Source organism: Eschscholzia californica, unplaced genomic scaffold (genome assembly GCF_041429995.1).
Source record: "Eschscholzia californica isolate CP2 unplaced genomic scaffold, dmEscCali1.0.p SCAF_2, whole genome shotgun sequence".
NCBI classification, from domain to species: domain Eukaryota; kingdom Viridiplantae; phylum Streptophyta; class Magnoliopsida; order Ranunculales; family Papaveraceae; genus Eschscholzia; species Eschscholzia californica.
This window is the reverse complement of record NW_028238309.1, coordinates 28,341,499-28,362,595: the sequence shown is the minus strand read 5'-3', so window position 1 is coordinate 28,362,595 and position 21,097 is coordinate 28,341,499. Positions and strand designations below refer to the sequence as shown.

Genomic DNA, 21,097 nt, shown 5'->3' with positions numbered 1-21,097 from the left:
ATAGTCATAGAGTTTAGTTGGTTGTACTATGCTTTTGTTAAAGGTTGTTTCACGAATTTCGAGTCTTGAAGTTGTTTGTGCACTAGCCATGTGAGTGTTAGATAGGTGACGAGTAGACTTTTCTGAGAGAACTTAATCGATCATTTGTGGAGACTTAACCTATGTGAGATTCTGAGCCTTTCTTGTTGTTTTGAGTGATCTCTTCTGAGCTAATTCTGAGTAGAATGAAGAGCTACTCAACCTCGCAATATTGAAAGAAGAACTCATTTGATCTCTTGAGTTTAAAATTTACAACCACTAGGGATGTCATCATGAAGCGAACCTTTCTCTTGTAGTTTAAAAACTTGAAAACAGTGTCAACTAGAGGAAGATAGGAACCTCATCATTTAGGACCCTGAGCATAAGGCATGAAGCAAAGTGGAGAGAATTATACCCAAGGAAAGTGTTAAGAAAGTACTTTGTATATTTTGCATTTTATTACCAAAAGTGTATTGAAAAAAAAAAAAAAAAAGACAGAAAGAAAATAGAAATAGAAAAAGAAAGAAAAATGTTTGTTTAGTTTAAGTGTTTATCCTTTGAAGAAATTCTTGAAGATTTGAAGACGTCAAGTTCTCAAGAGTTTTAGTTCATCCTTAGCATCTATTGACCTCTAGGAAACATTGTTAGATAGTAGACCAGGTGAGAAGAGTTGGTTAGTTTCCCCATTCCATATTAGTGGTTGTTTCCTTCTTTGAGATCAGTCGTCCACAAAATTTTAGTCCGTCTTTTCCATGTGTTGAGTTTTCCTTCATATTCATACTAACACATAGAGTGAACCATTCTTGAGTGACTTTAATTTTAGAGTGTATGACCGTGAGGCAGTAGTCGAGGCGAAATATATCGAGACGGTAATCAAGGTCTTGTCTTTTCAGAACCGAAATGATACTTATATTGGCTGGTCACGTGCACTTCGGGTCTTGATTAGTAGTGAAAGGATTTTTAGCATTTGTATGGTTTGGTCGACTTAAATTTCATTTCTATTAACTTTTGAAAATCTACCGGATAAACATTTTTAGTCCATATCATTTTTAGACCCTTCTGCATTTTTGAGATTTTTGAATTCTGTGGGTATATTCACTGTAAACCCTCACGAGACGAAACTCGTCCTCTAGGGTAACCTAGAGGTTTAACGGCTTGTTGCACGTGCTAAGTGCAATCGTGATTCCCTACGAAAGTGGTGAATTGGGTTTAGTCCTATCTTTCTGTTTTGCTCGAGGACTAGCAAAATCTAAGTTTGGGGATGTTTGATGAGACATAAAAATGTCCCATCTAAGTCTCTTAACTCATACTAGTTAGTCCATTTTGAGCAGTTACTCTCATGATTTGCTAGTTTTTCCTACTCAGGTGTCTTTTACGGAGTTCAATGCGAAATACAGATAAAATGAGGAGAAAGACATGCGAGGGACATTATGGTCATTTGTGTATTCTGGTAATTTTAGCTAATATTGATGGTTTAATGGAAAGTAGAGTCCAAGACGAACCCAACGGCGAAAACGAGAGTTAAATCGGAGCCCGGGTAAGCAAAATAGACCTGGTCAAAGGTTGAGTCAAAGTCATTTGACTAAATTGAAGCTAAGGACTCCAGATACACGTGGCTAATAATCTGTTGGCGGGGGCTAATTTTCGGTATGTTGGTGGTACACATGGGATGGTTTGAGCATCCAGTTTAGGCGGCGATTCACTGCTCCGCGAGACACAATACCACGTGACTCCCCTCATGATCCAATGGCCTATCTTGTGGCGCGTTACCGAATAGCTTCATCCGACGGTTGTCTTAACTGCCATGCACTTAACGAGATAGCTCCTGTTACACCGTCGTACTCTATTGGTACCAGGCAACCTAACATTCACGTGGGATTCCTTAATATTTTCCCTCATGACAGCTGCCAATTGATTAGGGATTTCCTAATTTTTATCTTTATCTCCCTTTATCCTCTTATCTTGTTGCCTCTCTTAAAAGCTAACAGAGACGATTTTATTTCTCTTGAAAATGAAAAGAGGATAGAAATTAAAGGAAAGAATGAGGAAGGATATTTGTAGAGAGAAAAGGAGAAAGATTGATTCGAATGAGAGGACTATTGGCGTTGAAGATTATGGAGATTGAGAAGGAAATAAAATCTTCTCTGTTAGTTTGAAGAGAGAATCAAACCGAGATGGAAAGAGAAAGTATTCTAGAGAGAAATAAAATGAGAGAAGATGAAGGTTGAAGAGAGAATCAAACCGAGATGGAGATATTTAAAGAGATGAAGGTGAGACTCGATTATAACCGAGTTGGAAAGTGAGAGAAGATATCCATATATCTCTCTTGGAATTCAACAATGGAAAGAAGATAATCGAGATTGGAAGAGGTGTTGATCATGGGTATTACAAAGATGGGATTTTCCAACTAAAGATCAGAATAAGATGGAGAAGAAATTTCGCAGAGATTCTAGAGAGAGAGAGAACCGTGAGGAGCAATGGAGACAGGACTTACTATTATTCTCTCTCTGATTTCTAATAGAATTCAGAGAATCGAGGTGGTATATAGAAATTTCAGAGGAAGAGAGATTCGAATGGAGACTGATTGAAGATCAAATATATCACAGAGAGATTTTCTCTTTTCTTTTTCATATATATTACAGAACAGAGAAGCAACAAGGATCTCAGCTCGGCTGGGAGGAGCCTCTCGAGCTCACCAAACCAGGAAGATCAGAGAGAGACAGAGACAGAGAACAAACCAATTTTATCATCATCATCTTCTTCTTCTTTTGGTTTTTCTTGTAGTTTTAGTGAGATAAAGGTGAAGGAGTTGAAGGAGATGTCTTTCGACCAAGATGGCAATGCGAGCAATATGTCGGCTAGAACAATTTATGAAGAAGATCATCAAGTCCGATTGATTTAGGGGTCGTAATGTTTAGCTAGAAACCAACTACGATCGTCGAATTACGAAGTAACTCGCGGCTAACTTCGATCGGATCCTACATCGGGTTACACATAAGAATGGGTATTTAATCAGATGATATGACTAGTGGGAGTGTGATATAACATTGGGAATGTCCCATAAACATATCTCATAGGCCTAAATAGAATTTGGGCAAAAGATAGCAAAAAGGCCCGAAATAAGGGTTTTGGGCCTAGACCGATTCGAATACTTCTAGGACTCGGATTAGGCTGAATTTTGGAAGGTTAGTTGCTGATATAATAAGAATTATATCTGCCAATTTTCGTGGTGTTTGAACACCTTTCCTTACGTAATTGAGAAAATATCAATAGTTGCTATTTTCGACAATTTCCCTAAATATTATTCTAAAGATGTTTTAGGAAACCTAAAAGGAGGTGGATTCTTATTAGGGTTCTATATAAACACTCTTAGGGCAGAGAATAAGGTGTGGAATTTTTCTCTAAGCTTTCTTACTCTACCACATCAAGTAGAGAGGAGAAAGTGAGCTAATTCCCAAGCTATCTTCTAGTCAAGCAAGAAGAAGGTCTTCTTATTATCAAACCACCATTGGAGTGCTAGCGAGCTTTCAAGGAGGGAGATTAAATACACTATTCGGTGTCCCAAGTAGAGGAGCTACGATTGAAGTTCTTGGTCTTCTTTAATCTATTCAACTAGCTCGAAGGAAATAGCGATTAAGGTAATCTACTGTCTTCTTATTAGTTAATTACTAGTTTTGCATGATGATCTTGGGGATATTAGTGTTAGACATTAGATGTCGTTATCCGCTATAAACACTAGTATAAGGGTATAAATCCCTTCAAAAGGGAGAATAGAGAGAGAGAAAGAAAGAACTAGAGAGTTAGAGATAGAAACAGAGAGAGATTCGAAGAGAAATGTATTCATGTTCATAAAATTTGTTTTTTTGATTGATTTCATCAATATAGTTTCCTTCTTTTCGGTTACATTAGATATAGAGAGATAAAGGAAGAGTTATATTAGAGAGAGAGAGAGATTACAGAAAGTTAGAAAGAGAATCCAAGTGGGGAATACGAGAAAATCCGTGGGAAAATTATTTTCCCACAGAGAAATCGTTTACGAGAAGATGAGAAAATCGATTTCCCTAAGGGTCTGTTTGTCTGTAAAACAATAAAACCAGAAGGAAAACTGCTCCTTAGGGCGCGTTTGGCTGCCAGACAGGAAATCATTTCCAGGGAAAGTTTAGTTTTCTCCCTATTTCTCTTTTATTCTTTATATGTACTTTAATCTCATATTATGATTAACTGAACATCTAATCTAGGGCTAGGATGAAAACATGTTCAATCTTTTAATCGGGGTTTTAACGAAAACATCTCCCAGAATTAGGATAGTTTATTATCCGAAATTCTGAGTTATAAAAAAGAGATTTAATTTATCTAATTATTGGTTCTTAAACTGATTGTATGTGGTGAATTTAGAAACCTTAGTCTCTCTCCCATTTCACCTCCCCCCATTTGAGTTCCTTGTATCATTTGTATTTTCTTTCCGTGATTTTATTTTAATATTTTATTCATTTCAAAACCAAAACCAAATCATTTTAAAATCTTATTACTTCCTAATTTTTGGAATAAGTTTAACTAGTCTCTGAGGAACGAACCGGTCTTTCCAGAAATATTACAACTTGACACCCGTGCACTTGCGGGTGTAGACCTATTTAGGAAACTTTTTAGGCCCATCCGTTTCATTACTCCAAGCTCTCACTTCACGACCCGTCCGTTTAGCTTGAGGAGGGTGATAAAGCTTTGACTCGGTCTCGTATTGACTCATTCAAATGTGTATTTCAAATTTCAAATAAGGTGTTACTTCGTGATAACATTGAAATCTTTTAGTTGTAATCTAAGATAAAACTATTACAAGTAGATCCCTCTTGATGTACTTACACTTTCAAAGTATCAAGCTTACGTTTGTCGTCATCCCTACTCTGTCCCTTTCGTCAGATTAAGCTCAGCGACAGAGTTTATTCGAATCCACCTCTTTATTTGTCTTTATGCTATAATAAGGCTCAATGTGTCGAGGAGACTTGTACCATCCAAATTATAAAGGTATGGAGGGAACGATTTTAACACCATTGAAAATGACAGATCAATCTAAAATTTTGGGAGAGAAAGCAAAGTCCCATGCACCAGCTGGGCAAAATTTCTGACGTGGCTTTGGCACGTCGAAAATTTACCTAGCACTTCGCCTTCTCTAGCATTACTAATACTTGTATCATCATTATTCTTTGGTTAATGAAAACGAACTTGCTGATGTCAAAAAATGGTTTTCCGTCAGATCAGCATGAAATAGGGAGTTGATGCATGATAGCCTACGTTATGTTCGATTATTCTGTTAAGTTGAATGTTCTCGGCTTTGAGTTCCTGCTCCCTGCTCTGCCTCCTGCTTTGCTTCCCGCTCTGCTCCTCGCTCCTTGGTCCAGCTCCTGACTCCTTGTTCCTGTTCCTGTTCGTCTGTTCCAGAAGGGGGAAAAACCTGCAAAGGGTTCGAAAATAGCTCCGACGCTCAAGCAAGTCAGGGTGCTCTTTGCAGTAAAAGAATGAATATTGATTGATCCTTTTGGGGGCGAGTTATGAGAACTCTGAGTTTAGGGTGATCTTTTTGGGTGAAGAGATCATGTCCTGGGAAGGACGATGTGGGGGCCTTTTATAGGCGATGTTAGGCCGACTATGATTAGCTGCGACAGTGAGGCAGTTGCCGTCACACCCAAAAGGAAAGTTTCCTCCCTTGAGTATCTAGGGTTTCTCTTAGAGTCTATCTCGAATCTTTGATAAGTGGAAGTTCCTAAGTTGAAGGATCCTTCGTAGATATCTTTCCGATGTGATAGATCCTATAAGAGAAGTTTCCTCATTTAATTACGTGGGGTTCAAGCTGGCTTAAACACTTCGAGATGTGTAGCCGACTGAGATCTTTCTTGAAGATTCGGGATTAAGTCGATAGATCGCCTAGCGCTGCTACCTCCCTAGTTCTGGGCGTGAGACATTGGTTGGATCTGTTTGGACCCCCCTTACTCCTTTAGAGATCCCAAGGTTGATCTGTTCATGCTAAGGGCGTTTTGCAGGGTTGGTGTCTTCTGGCCGACCTCCCAATTAGGGGAATATTTGATGGACCATCAGGGGCTCAGCGGTCCTGCTGCCTTAAGCCGGGTTGACCCAGTAGACTTCAGGTCTGATCTTGACTCTCCAGACGTTAGTCAACGTCTGGTCATTTTATGCATCATCATGAGTCCCACCACTCCTTAGTCGAGAGTAATGAGACTGAGGAATCGAACTAATTTGTGTGTTTTAATCATTTGAAGATCCTGAAGTCGAGGACTTTACCTGAACCAGAACTGTTTCGTGGATCTTGGTCTTTTTTCTAATTTTTCAGAGTTGTGCATCCCCGAGCTAATCTGTACTGAGCTGGCGGGAGCTGCTGGTGCTGAAGCTTTCTTCCCCTATAGTTGTATTTTCCAGAACTGACTTGAGTTGTGTTTGCCTTGGTTGGTTTGACGCGTGGCTCGCCTCTTCAGGGCACACCACAACTTCTGCTCGAGTAATTAATTTCTTTTCTAGACGTGATCTTGTGACGTCACTTATTTGATCTTGTTATCACGCGTTTTCGGTGCTGATCTTTTGGACTGTTATTCACGGCAGTCTTTTCGGCATGCGTGGACGCTTGGTGCCTTGTTAATGGTGAAGTAGCCGCGTTTCCCAGGATTCCATTAACCCTGCAGTCGTATGACCCAGCAGGACCTAGAAGCTCTCCGAGCTGACCATATGATTCCGGCTACCGTCGAACTTATCCTCCCGTCTCCTAGTGACCAGATTTGCTACACCGATGATCATCGTATCGGAGTTTATGAAGTCTTTTTCAACATGGCTTGGTGTTTCTCTTCCCCTTCTTTCTTGTTGAGTTGCTGAATCACTATGGGCTTCAACTGATGCGTTTTGCCGGAAGCGTGAGTACAGAGTGAATGTAAAATCGTAACAGAGTAACTAGGAAGATCCGGATCACCACACTTTGATAAAGTTGCCACCACAAAGTGATAAAGAAACCGGTTGAGCTAACACCACACCTGGATAAAGTTGCCACCACCAGATGATAAAGACACTCGAAGTCCACCACCAATGGCTCTTTCAAAACCAGAGGATAAAGGAGTTGATCCAAACAGATCCAAAGTCACAAAGACTATAATTTCCAATTCAATATTCTCTGATTTTTCCATTCATAATAAGCCTCATTATATAGAGGAGAATACATTAAATGGGGAAATAAAAGCTAGTCTAAATGCATAAAATCTAGTTACATTGGAAACTTTCTTAGTTTAAATGCATGAATGTAGAAAGACTAGACTAAATTTAATGCAAGTTACTAAAACGAGAATGACTCTTCAAGTCGGCGACAAACTTCTTTAAAGACCACAATTATCCATGTGATTGGTCCAACTTCAGTAAAGTAACGCTCGGACCCCGGGTAGGAATATCGTCGTAACCCAGCGCTGCTTGTTCCAGACCTGCTTCATGATCCAGAGCTTTTTGGGTCAGCTCGGGTTGATCTAGCTCCGATGCTCCCGCATCAGACTCTCTGGGTTGGAAAGGATTTGTCCTCAAATCTGATAGCTCCTCATCTTCAAAATATGGAGAAAGATCACCTACATTGAATGTAGCCGAAACACCATAGTCACCTGGAAGCTCTGGTTTGTAAGCATTATCACCAAACTTCTCAAGTATCTTAAAAGGACCCTCTGCTCTTGGCATTAGCTTCGACTTGCGTTTATTTGGAAACCTCTCCTTTCTTAGGTGTAACCAGACCAAATTACCTGGTTCAAAATACTTAGCTCGCCTGTTCTTGTTAGCCTTTTTTCTGTACTTCTCATTAACTTTTTTCAACTACTGCCCGAACATTGTCATGTAGCTTCTTCATTGTAGTTACCCTTTCTTTTGCTTCAAAGTCTGCCTCAAACCCTAAAGGTATTGAAATCAAATCAATAGGAGTAAGTGGATTAAGACCATACACAATCTCAAAAGGTGAACGTTTTGTAGTGTAGCTTGTTGACCTATTATAAGCAAACTCAGCATGAGCTAGCTTCAGATCCCATTCCTTCAAGTTCTTCTTTATCAAGCGTCTCAAAAGAGTAGTTAAGGTTCTATTTGTCACCTCTGTTTGACCATCAGTTTGTGGATGACAAGAAGTACTAAAAAGAGCTTAGTACCAAGTAACCTCCACAAAGTCTTCCAGAAATAGCTCAGAAACTTTGAATCACGATCAGAAACAATGGTTTTAGGAATACCATGAAGGCGTACAACCTCCTTGAAATACAAGTCATCAACCATACTAGCATCATCAGTCTTATGGCAAGGAATAAAATGTGTCATTTTGCTGAACCTATCAACTACCACTATGATAGAATCTTTTCCCCTCTGAGTTCCTGGTAGTCCCACAATAAAATCCATGCTCACATCATCCCAGGGCTGTATTGGAACAGGTAAAGGAGTGTACAGACCTGGTTGGAAATGGCTTTTTATCTTTTGACATGTGGCACATCGTTCTATGATTGAATGAACATCTCGGACCATCTTGGGCCAAAAGAAATGCTCCTGAAGCATGTCCAACGTTTTATTAATCCCAAAATGACCAGAAAGGCCTCCCCCATGTGCTTCACGAATCAACAATTCCCGAACAGAACTCCTTGGCACGCAGAGCTAGTTTCCTTTAAAAAGAAATCTGCCTTGCAAATGGTACTGATTTGTAACTCCCTTTTTGCACTCATTATAGACTTCAACAAAGTCTAAGTCTTCATCATATAAAGTCTTCAACAAATCGAATCCCATAATCCGAGAATCCAGAATAGAGATTAAAGCATACCTCCTTGAGAGTGCATTAGCAACAATATTAGTTTTCCCAGCCTTGTACTTTGACACAAATGAGAAGGATTGTGGAAATTCTACCCATTTAGCATGTCGGTTGTTTAGCCTGTGCTGGTTGTTTATGAACTTCAGTGCCTCATGATCAGAATGCAAAATGAACTGACCTGGCCTTAAATAATGCTCCCAATGAGTCAAAGCTCTTACAATAGCATAAAACTCCTTATCATAAGTTGAATAGTTTTTCTGTGCTCCTGTAAGCTTCTCGCTGAAATAAGCTATGGGATGTTGTCCTTGGATAAGAACAGCTCCAATTCCCACTCCACTAGCATTGCATTCAACCTCAAACACTTGATTAAAGTCGGGAAGTGCTAAAATAGGTGCTTCACATAGCTTCTGTTTCACCAGTTCAAATGCCTTTTGTGTAGCAATGCTCCATTCGAACTTGTCCTTCTTCAAGCATTCAGTTATTGGCGCCACGACAATGCTGAAATTCTTCACAAAGCGTTTATAAAATGATGCAAGTCCATGAAAGCTTCTTACATTAGATTGGGTTGCCGGAAGAAGCCAACTCCTTATAGCTTCAACTTTAGTTTCATTTACTGAAATGCCCTTATCTGAAACAATATAACCAAGAAACACAACGCTCGAAGTAAAGAACTCACACTTCTCTGGCTTAACATATAGCTTGTTTCTCCTCAACACCTTGAAAACTTCCCTGAGGTGTATAGCATGCTCTTCTTCAGTTTTGTTGTAGACAAGAATATCATCAAAATAAACCACAACAAAGTTTCCAATTAAATCACGCACAACTTGATTCATTAGTCTCATGAAAGTGCTGGGTGCATTGGATAATCCAAATGGCATGACTAGCCATTCAAACAGTCCATTCTTTGTCTTGAATGCAGTCTTCCACTTATCACCTTCCTTCATTCTGATCTGGTGATATCCACTCCTTCGATCAATCTTCGAAAATACCTTTGATCCATTCAGCTCATCTGGCACGTCATCCAACCTGGGTATAGGATAACGATACTTGATAGTTATCTTGTTAATAGCTCGGCTGTCTACACACATCCCCATCAAACCATCTTTCTTTGGTACAAGCAGAGCTGGTACAGAACATGGACTCATGCTCTCCCTGACATACCCTCGATCAATCAGCTCTTGCACATGTTTCTGCAATTCCTTAGCCTCTTCTGGATTGCATCTATAAGCAGGACGATTTGACAAAGGTGCACCTGGTAGTAAATCAATTTGATGCTCAATACCTCTGTTTGGAGGTAGTCCGGGTGGTAAATCTTTAGGAAAAACATCACTGAACTCATTCATCAATTTTTGCATCAATGGATGAGAAATCACTTCAGCTCCGCCATTCTTTTCAACCACCAGTAAAGCAAAGACCTCCTTGCCCTTATCCATCTTCTTCATAATCTTGGTTTCACCCAAAAACATGTTCTCCTAGCATTTCTCTGTTGCAGACTTAGCACACATAGTAGGTGATAATGGTGCCAATGTAATATGCTTCTTATCCTTATGAAAAGAATAAGTGTTCTTGTACCCATCATGTACAGCTCTTCTATCAAACACCCAAGGTCTGCCAAGCAATAGATGACAAGCATCCATTGGAATGACATCACAGATTACCTCATCATGGTAGTTCTTCCCAATAGAAAAGGAAATTGCTACCTGTTTAGAAACCTGCAACTTGCTTCCATCGGTCAACCATTTCAATTTGTAAGGTTGTTGATGCTTTATAGTTGGTAAACTCAACTTCTCCACAAGTGTACTAGATGCCACATTAGTACAACTTCCACTATTAATTATCAAACTGCAGACTTTTCCTTTGATTGTGCACTGGCTCTGGAAAATAGCTTATCGTTGCTCTTCTTCTGTATTAGGAACAGAATGCAACACCCTTCGAATCACCAACAATTCTCCTCAATTAGGTTGCTCAATGACTTCATCATCTTCCTCATGAACTTTCGGATCAGCAACTTCTAAATCATGAGATTCCTGTCTTAGTTCTTCTTCAATCTCCTCAATCTCTTGAATGGTCATAACTCTTCGATTAGGACATTCAGCCTGAAAATGCCCAAATCCTTGACATTTAAAGCGCTTCTTCTTCAAATTCACATCCATAGGCCTTGATGAATTCTGAATTTCTGTCTTTTTGCTGCTGCTACTAACATCACTCTTCACAGCTCCTTTTGGAATCAAAGAAGAAACTGGATTGTAGGATCTGGTGTACGACTTCTTGCTTGTTTTGATCTGCTTCTCCACCTTGATAGCAAGCTTCTTGACGTCATCAAGACTCCAGAAAAGTTGCAGTTCTACCTTGGTTGAAATCTCATCATTCAAACTATGTACAAAGCGTACAATAGTCTTCTCATTTGGTTCTTGAACATCACACTGTAATTACAGAATATCAAACTCCCTTGTATACTCTTCTACTTTCTTCTTCTCTTGCTGCAAGTGTGTAAGCTTTAAATACAAATCTTGCTTGTAATCATCGGGTAAAAATCTCCTCTTCATATGTCGTTTTAGCTTTTCCCAAGACCTGATTCTGGTCTTGCCTTCTCTTAATCGCTGCGACTTAAGAGCATCCCACCAAAGGCTAGCATAACCCTTTAGCCTTAAGGTTGTTATTTTATACTTTTTCTCATCATCATAAATATTATATTCAAATGCACGTTCCATTGATCTTAACCAATCTAGAAAGTCATCTGGATTTAGATTACCTTCAAAATCTGGAAAATCAACTTTGAATTCTTCTTGTCGAGTGTGTTGATGTGGTCGAATATCTCTTCTTCTCCCACGTCCAGAACTAACATTATGATCATCATTAGAACTAAGAGAAACACGTCCGTCTTCATCAGAAGATGAATGGTTATCTCCAACTCTTCATCTTCTTGGTTGCGCTTGCACATTCATGTCATTAAAAGCTTGAACCATTTGTTGCATTTGTTGCCTCATTTCCTTCATTTCTCTACCAATACGCTCAGCGTATGCTTGGTCGAGAGTCAATCCTCTTGGAAATTCCATATTATCAAAACAGGGGATTTATAACTTCACTTGATACCACTTGAATTATAAGAGTCAATCCTCAGAAGCTTATAATTTCACTCCACCAACCTGAATTAGAGCTCTGATACCACTTGATGCGTTTTGCCGGAAGCGTGAGTACGGAGTGAATGTAAAATCGTAACAGAGTAACTAGGAAGATCCGGATCACCACACTTTGATAAAGTTGCCACCACAAAGTGATAAAGAAACCGGTTGAGCTAACACCACACCTGGATAAAGTTGCCACCACCAGATGATAAAGACGCTCAAAGTCCACCACCAATGGCTCTTCCAAAACCAGAGGATAAAGGAGTTGATCTAAACAGATCCATAGTCACAAAGACTATAATTTCCAATTCAATATTCTCTAATTTCCATTCATAATAAGCCTCATTATATAGAGGATAATACATTAAATGGGGAAATAAAAGCTAGTCTAAATGCATAGAATCTAGTTACATTGGAAACTTTCTTAGTTTAAATGCATGAATGTAGAAAGACTAGACTAAATTTAATGCAAGTTACTAAAACGAGAATGACTCTTCAAGTCGGCGAGAAACTTCTTTAAAGACCATAATTATCCATGTGATTGGTCCAACTTCAGTAAAGTAATGCTCGGACCCCGGGTAGGAATATCGTCGTATCCCAGCGCTGCTTGTTCCAAACCTGCTTCATGATCTAGAGCTGTTTGGGTAAGCTCGGGTTGATCTAGCTCCGATGCTCCCGCATCATCAACTCTTTCAGTTGAGCCCTAATGCTTTGATGACCATTATGGCGTTTTATTTCCTTTGTCTTCAACAAGGTGAGAAGGCTAGTCTTTATACTTTTGATAAGATCTTCTCTCTCAAGTCCAGTGATCAGAATTGGTATTATTTTTCATCTCGTATCGGTCTGTTCTTCTCTGCTTCTAATATCCCCAAAGACTATAAGGAAAGGTTCCTTTTTGTTCGTCTTTCTCTTCCTATTGAAGATTTTGGGTTTATTCCCCGTGCTCCTAATTCTTCTCATGACCGTCCAAAAATCATTCCTGATGCTGAAGATGTCAAGTGTCTTGAAGCCCTGACTGCTCTGGACAAGGGAAAAGAGGGTTTAATCCCTGAGAACTTAGTCGATTTTCAAGCCCTTCATCAGGCTCAAGTGCTTCCTCCTCTCCCAGGTGAGGTTTTGTTAAAAATGCTTTTTCTGATGATTTCTCTTTCTAGATGTTCATGTTTTGATTTTTCTTCTCTCTCCCCCTTTTTTTTGTCATTAGGATTCCTTCGGAAGCGGGCTAGGACCGATGAACTTCCGTCCTCTTCTGGCGTGAAAATATCTCATACAAAATCTGTGATTGGCCGGAACCCAGCTGGCTGAAGGGTTCTCATAGGGTATCTCATACACCTAATTGTCTAGTGTTGTTAGCGCTATGTTTAACACTAGTTACCAGGATCTATACATGAACATATCAAAGAACTAGTTTGGAAAGAATATTACCTCTTCATCGCTTTCCCACGAACTAAATCCCGACCAGTATTCGGAAGATAAGAGCTCCAAGTGTAGCTCCTCTACTTGAGACACCGAGTATATGACTTGAACTCCCTCCTATCAGTCAGCTAGGACCTTCTTGAAGGTTGAGATGAAGAACTCCTTCTTCTTGACTAGATACTTGAGAAAACTCCTTTTCTCTCTCACTCTCTGAGATGTATATTCTGAAACTCTTTCAGTTAACCCTCAGACCAGAATTCTTACCTTGAATTCCTGTCTCTTTCTTTAGGTTGTCTAATTAGGTATATATAGAAATCCCTAGAAGAGGTATTAGACCCAAACTAGGATTACTAAAACCTAATTACAAGGCAACTTCCAAAATTACCCTCTTCAGGGTTACTTTGAGTGGCCGACCAACATAGCCCTTTATGGGCTTCCTTGGCCGGCCCACTTAGGGCCTAACCGGCCATGTAATGGCCGGCCCCTTGCCTAGGTCGGCCATCACATGGCCGGCCCACCTAAAGCCTTTCCGGGCCTCCCTTTCGGGCCCGGACATGTTTGTATCTCTTCGGACTTCTCCGAACTAATATGAACTTACCAATAATGGATCCAATCCACTTATTTGCCATTCTCCTTCTAGTCAATTCTCTCCGTTCCAGTCATTACTCTTATGTGTAACCCTTGTAGGATCCGGTCTATGTTAGCCGCGGATTACCGAAGTTATCCGACGATCGTAGTTGGCTTCTAGCTAAGCATTACGATCCCTAATTGGACCGGACTAATGATCTTCCGAGTAAGGTCATTAAGATCCTATTCGCCAAATTGTACGCATTGCAACCTTGTTCGAAGGACACTCCTTCGGAAGGATACCATTCCTTCTGACTGAGGCAATATATCCTTCAGTCTCCCACTTGTACATAGAACAAGTGCAATGCTCGATTCCCATGTTTTTCGTATCTCATCTGATATGTCATATACATCAGACTCTCTTGATCCCGAGAACAACTTCCAATCCAAACGATTAACTCTTAATCTGTTTGAGCACGACCATGCATTTTTCAGTTGTTTCTCATCAAGTGGCCCGGAGATACTTTGTCCTGATTTTACTCAGGAAAACATATTCCATTCTTGTACTCCCACTCAATTTCATGTCTATCCTGTCTCCCCTAGTAATCCTCCTTTATAACCACTTTTTACGGCTGGCGTTTAACGGTACTAAAGTTCGACATTCCTTCCATAAACTGAGTGAGTACTCATGTTTTGAGGAATCTCTCCAATTTGCTTAAATGAGAGTTATGACAACTTACAACTTCAACTCATGAAGTACTCTCACTTGGAGGGTTTCCAGTCCATCAACTATACACCCATGAAGTTGACCTTTGAATACTCCTATTCCCATAGCCCAAGAAACAACGCTATCTTGTCAATCACTCATGTTAGTCTTCTTAAGTCATTATTGTCCAATTAATGACCTAGACTAGGGATAGTAAGATGGTGTGCTTCCATGTTCACTTAGTAGGGTTTCTTTCATTAGATCACGTATCTAATAAACCTACTTGGAACACTCCATCTTTTTGGACTGTCGTCTAAATTCTAAACCATAATTTAGATGACGAAATAAACCAAGTTTATTTCGGATAACAAGAGTCTGTAAAATTTGAGCACCCGCATGAACTCCTTCACGTTCTCAATTTTACAAGTCTTCTTAGGATACTTCTTCCTTGATCCTAATTCCTTAGATTCGAGCATCTCCATGATCGTTCTAAGGTGACAGCTTAGTTTCATCTACACTTCGCTTTGTTATTATCTTGCTTTCGAACCCCTTCGTAAGCTTTTATGATAAATATCAGTTTATCCCACTGATATTAGTACTTCCCAAGTTCTAATTTTATTTTCTTATCTAGTAGAGTTAGTAACGACTCCCAGCATGAAAAACTCTTTTCCATCTGTTTGCCCTTCCTAAAAGATTCCTATCTTTATTTTCGGAAGATTACTTTTATGACTTTCTTCAATCTTCTGACTTGTATGGGCGACGACATCTTTTGTACTCCAAGTATTTCTCAGATGTTCGGGTAAATAACAATCATCTCATGATCGTTCTTATGTTTTCAAACATAAGGGTCTCTCCCATGTTTATTACGGGAGATGGGTAGAATCTCTCTCCAAGAGATCTTCTTATTCAGATCTCTTCAAAACTCCTTTTCAACGGGTCTTTATCATCCTTTAGTCTATCGCTATAGACTTTGATGCCCATAGTTAATTTACCCTCGTCTTCTGTCCTTTCGAGTATGTGTCCTACATACAGGACATGAAACTTGCTTGTTTCACTCCCACTTACCTTCTTGTCGAACAAGACTTAACCATTCTTACTCTTATATCTTTGGATTTCTGGTCCAATTTCAGAGTGGTTCTGCTATAGTCCGTTTGAATCTTCTCAAGACTCATTGGGGTTTTTGAGCAACCTTCTTAACTCCTTAAGAAGTTTCTAGGCGATTGGTCCCTTATTCCCAAGGCGACATCCCTCGTAAGGCGAGTAACTCCTTACTCCCTTTCGTTTTAAGGCAAGTAACTCCTTACTCCCTTTTGTTGCTCTTATCGAATCCTATTCGATATTTTCCTCCCACTTGTCTTCTTTGAAGGACCCTCCTTTTAATGAAGACACCATCGAGAACAACAATCTCATTGTGTTTCGATGATTTGTGAGGAAACCGCGTTCTTCCTTCCGAAGAACTTATGTCTATCACTCTGTAGGCATTAGAATAAATGACTAGTTTTTAGAACTCCTTCCAAAAAAATCCATATCCATATGGACTCAATTATTCACTATAGCTTATTCTAGGTTTTAGTGGGTTGGCATATTCGTATTAGACTTTTGTGCTTTTGGAAGATCGATGACTTTTGAACTTATGATCTCATCATATTCTTTAGTCACTTTGACCCATTTCTTGATTTAGGATTTGTTTCCAAAACTTTTCCAAAATCTAGTCTTTTAGTCCATTCTAGTCACTTGTAGAATTTTATGTCTAACATGAGTTTCTACGATTAACTGACCTCTGTTCTCTCATGAGAGATCTTGTCAAATTTCTTTGTCCAAACCATGATTTATCTATTGTTGAGAGATACGTGACCAAACAACTTTAGTTTCATTCATGTTCTTTCAAGCTTATTTGACTAGATTAGAATGACTAAGTCGGATCGTTCGGTATAATTCCTTAAAAGTTTAAATAGGCTCTTTTAAGAACATTATTATAAAATATCAAATATTTTATTCACTCCCATAATCTCATTACAGAGTCAATGTTCTAAAAAGAAAAAGAATACTAAAACTGATTTAAAGTATTGCCTATTGAGTCTATGATCCTTCTTGAGCTTTTCCAGCAACTCTTGCCTTCTTAGCTTTTGACAGGTTCATCTCCTCTTCAATAAATACTCAGCTCCTACTTGCTCCTGTCATTCATAATGATAAGAGTCTTTTAGGTATCACATACCTTGAGGAATTAGTATTTAATTGAATAACTTTTAATAATTTTTACCTTGTCCGGAACTCCCAGTTCCGTCGTTTAATTCTTCCAAAAACCGCGGGCAATCTCTTAACCGAATATGAGATGTACTACCGCATACTAGACATCTTTTGTTAGGAAGGATGGTTCTGGGTTTCGGTACTTTCTTGCCCATTCTTTTGCCAGATGGTTTCCTTCTTCTAACGTCTTCCGTTCCCGTATTTACAGTCTCCTGAACACTTAGAATTTCTTCTACAGTTTCAAGTGTGCTGAACCTACTTTCAGCTACTTCCATAATTGTGAGCAAACTTTCAAAGGAAACTTGGCCAAACTTATCTTCAAAGTTTGTTACTACATCCTGAAATCTTTCATCTAGTAAATTCAGGATGAGGTCAACCGCCATGTCGACTGGCATGGGAGATCCCATCCATTCCATGTCTTTGAAGTGATCAATCATCTCCAAAACATGGTAACGAACGGATTTCCCTTTCTCAAGTCGCATCCCCAGTGTCACCATTGTGATTCTAAATCTCTCCATTCGACATTGTGTTCCAAACACGTCTCTGAGTCGTCGAATGATGGTGTATGCTTCCATGTCAATGAACATATCTATATATTTTCTTTCCATGGACATTTAGCATTAAACCGGTTACTGGCACTGACTTCCTTTGAATATCGTCTACTTGCTTACGCTCTTCATCATAAGAGGTTTCTGAAAGCACGGGAATTGGAGTGCCCAATACTTCTGCGCTTTCTCCTAGAACCTGTCTCAAGTTTATCTCCCATTGAACGAAGTTGGTATCGTTTAATTTCTCAAGCATGGTATAGAGGTTGAAGATGTTCTTTGTCATAATTAAACTACATGTAAGAAATGCGAAAGTGATTAAACTTGTTATCCTGACAATTTTCTCAATTTGCGTATATTATTCTATATTTGTTGTCCCCTTAGAATAATATAATTCCAAGATCCCATTCCTTCGAAATTAAGCGTACTTTGGCACTGCCCTTAATTCGTCGTCCTGGGTGAGTAACACCTTACTGATCATACTCCTATGATTCTTGGTTAACGATTTAAACGTTAAATCGTCCTTTAGCCCCGAAATCCAAAACCCTTTTGCTGACTCGTTGAGAATAACCATTTAGACATGTAGATCTCTTCATAGATCTACCCGTATTGTCCCGACGTAAAAGATGGCACCCTGCTTTGGCATGACCCACCATCGATGAACAAGGGCGCAACAGGTGTCTTAATCTGGGTAGGCTTTACTCAAAATTCTTTTTGGGACTTATTACGTAATTTATCAAGTTGCGTTACTGTGAACTCTTGCATAACCATTCATGATTTATTACGTAAAAGTTTATGTGGGTTTGCGTAATGATTTGTTAAATCTTAGTATTACCCCTTAAAAGATCTCATCTTTTAAGTTTATTTCTTGTTCGCCTATGGTTCGTTTGGATTCGAATCCAAGAACCTCTATTGACTACTCCCACTTGAACCATGATCTCATCGTTCGGTTCGTCAATAGATTCTAAGACCCTATACTCTAAGTATTATTTGGGCACAACTTCTTGTGCTTAGAACAAGAAACGATAATCTTATCTAAAGGTATACTATTCTACGCAATCACATACATCCATACATACAATAATATGACATTCATAATACACAAAGTATGTATCCTAGATTCGTTTCTAGGTTTTGCTATGTCTCGTATAGCTAATAGTGGGAATTTGTGACATCTCTATGTCTAATGGGCTCTAAAGTTTGTATTCATAATACTCGAACTAAAAGCACATTATGTTTCTTCCATAATTGTTTCCTAAATCAATATAAGGAAAAACTCCATTCGGGTTCTTCTCTAACCCGGGTCAATGTCGGAAAAACTATGCTTGGAACCGGGAGAAAAAGTCTGAAAAACTCCCATTTAGGTCAAGGCCTAAAAGCCCTTGAGTCACACTCAAAAAGACCTAGACGCTTCCTAGCCTAGCTACACGCTTCTGTCCTAGGACAGGCCATAGGCATCTCGGGTGAGATGTCTAAGATGCGTCCTGGACGCGGCCTAGACGCGTCCAGACCATCGGGTCATCTATTGCTCCTCTCGGATGCTCAGTACGAGAGGTGTTGGAACATCCAGACTCGTCCCATACGTGTCTTGGGCTGGCAGCACATAGGCCATCTCGGATGTTTGGTCTGAGATGCACTCGTGCACCACAGTCGCGTCTCAGACGCTTCTGTGCACAGACGGCACGGCCATCCTACTTGGGATGCCTTCTGGACGCGTCCAGATGTGTCCTAGACGCTTCTGGATGCTCCGGTCGCATCCCAGTCGCGTCTGGAAGCTTTCAGTCGCATCCTAGATGCGTCTGGTTGCTTCAGACGCATTCTGGATGCGTCCGGACCATTATCCAGTGTCTCGGTCCTAGACCGAGACTTAATAGGATACCCTCGAGCGCGTCTAAGACGCGTCAGGGATGTCTGAGATGCTCCTGTCTCGGACTCCTATTCTGTCTCGGACTGGGATATCCCAGACGCGTCTTCCACGCGCTGGGACGTCCGAGACCCGAGAGTCTCGGACTCCTAGTCCGTGTTCGACTGGGATATCCCAGACGCGTCCTAGACACTCTAGGATGTCCGAGACCCGAGAGTCTCGGACTTCTAGTCCGTCTCGGACTAGGATTCCCGGTCCTTCATGGACTGGGATTTCCAGTCCGCGTCCCACCCTGTCTCGGACTAGCTGTCCGAGACGTGCTGGTCCGGCCCGGACGCGTCCTGGACGCATCCTGTCCACTCCGGCCAGCTAGGTTTTCAAAAATTTTGGAAACTCTACTGTTCCAACTGAATTCTTTTTTGTTTTTCTTTGTTCCAGCTGCTGTTAGGTACTGTTTTTGACAAATTCATCAACCAATCTTCATGGTTTTGATGATTTTTATCAAAAAATTTAAAACCTAAAGCTCGTTTATGAAAACCCTTTTCATAAAACTATGTTTTTAGTGTTTTTAGGTCAAAAATCACATTCAAAACCCTAATTTGATCTCATCAAAATATGCTTGAATGTCCATTCAAACACCATAAACACTATTATCTAGTTGTTCAAGTTTGAATCTAATTCGTCTAGTCAAAGATAGTTCATGCAAACGGCTCGTGATGCCACTGAAGGGTTCTCATAGGGTATCTCATACACCTAATTGTCTAGTGTTGTTAGTGGAATCTCAAACATCTCTATGGTTAACACTAGTTTCTAGGATCTATACATGAACATATCAATGAACTAGTTTGGAAAGAAGATTACCTCTTAATCGCTTTCCCACGAACTAAATCCCGACCAGTATTCGGAAGATAAGAGATCCAAGTGTAGCTCCTCTACTTGAGACACCGAGTATATGACTTGAACTCCCTCCTTTCAGTCAGCTAGGACCTTCTTGAAGGTTGAGATGAAGAACTCCTTCTTCTTGACTAGATACTTGAGAAAACTCCTTTTTTTTCTCTCTCTCTGAGATGTATATTCTGAAACTCTTTCAGTTAACCCTCAGACCAGAATTCTTACCTTGAATTCCTGTCTCTTTCTTTAGGTTGTCTAATTAGGTATATATAGAAATCCCTAGAAGAGGTATTAGACCCAAACTAGGATTCCTAAAACCTAATTACAAGGCAACTTCCAAAATTACCCTCTTTAAGGTTACTTTGAGTGGCCGGCCAACATAGCCCTTTATGGGATTCCATGGCCGGCCCACTTAGGGCCTAACCAGCCATGTAATGGCCGGCCCCTTGCCTAGGTCGGCCATCACATGGCCGGCCCACCTAAAGCCTTTCCAGGCCTCCCTTTTGGGGCCCGGACATGTATGTATCTCTTCGGACTTCTCCGAACTAATATGGACTTACCAATAATGGATCCAATCCACTTATTTGCCATTCTCCTTCTAGTCAATTCTCTCCGTTCAAGTCATTACTCGTATGTGTAACCCTTGTAGGATCCAGTCTATGTTAGCCGCGGATTACCGAAGTTATCCGACGATCGTAGTTAGCTTCAATCTAAGCATTACGATCCCTAATTGGACCGGACTAATGATCTTCCGAGTAAGGTCAGTAAGATCATATTCGCCAAATTGTACGCATTGCAACCTTGGTCGAAGGACACTCCTTCGGAAGGATACCATTCCTTCTGACTGAGGCAATATATCCTTCACTGGCGTCGTTATTCGTGAGCCCAGTAGCCCGACTTCTCCCTCGGTCC

The 21,097-nt window shown here is 40.1% G+C and overlaps 1 long non-coding RNA gene across 2 annotated transcripts; it reads left to right on the top strand.

The window, feature by feature from the left end:
• Positions 1-1,961: 1,961 nt before the first annotated feature.
• Positions 1,962-6,544, top strand: LOC147557254 (uncharacterized). 2 transcript variants are annotated; one of them, XR_015233900.1, is made up of 2 exons: positions 1,962-3,656; positions 5,272-6,544. It is a non-coding gene; the product is annotated as an uncharacterized LOC147557254 (long non-coding RNA). The 2 variants fall into 2 exon arrangements; XR_015233899.1 differs by having other exon boundaries at positions 5,267-6,544.
• The last annotated feature ends 14,553 nt before the right edge of the window (positions 6,545-21,097 follow it).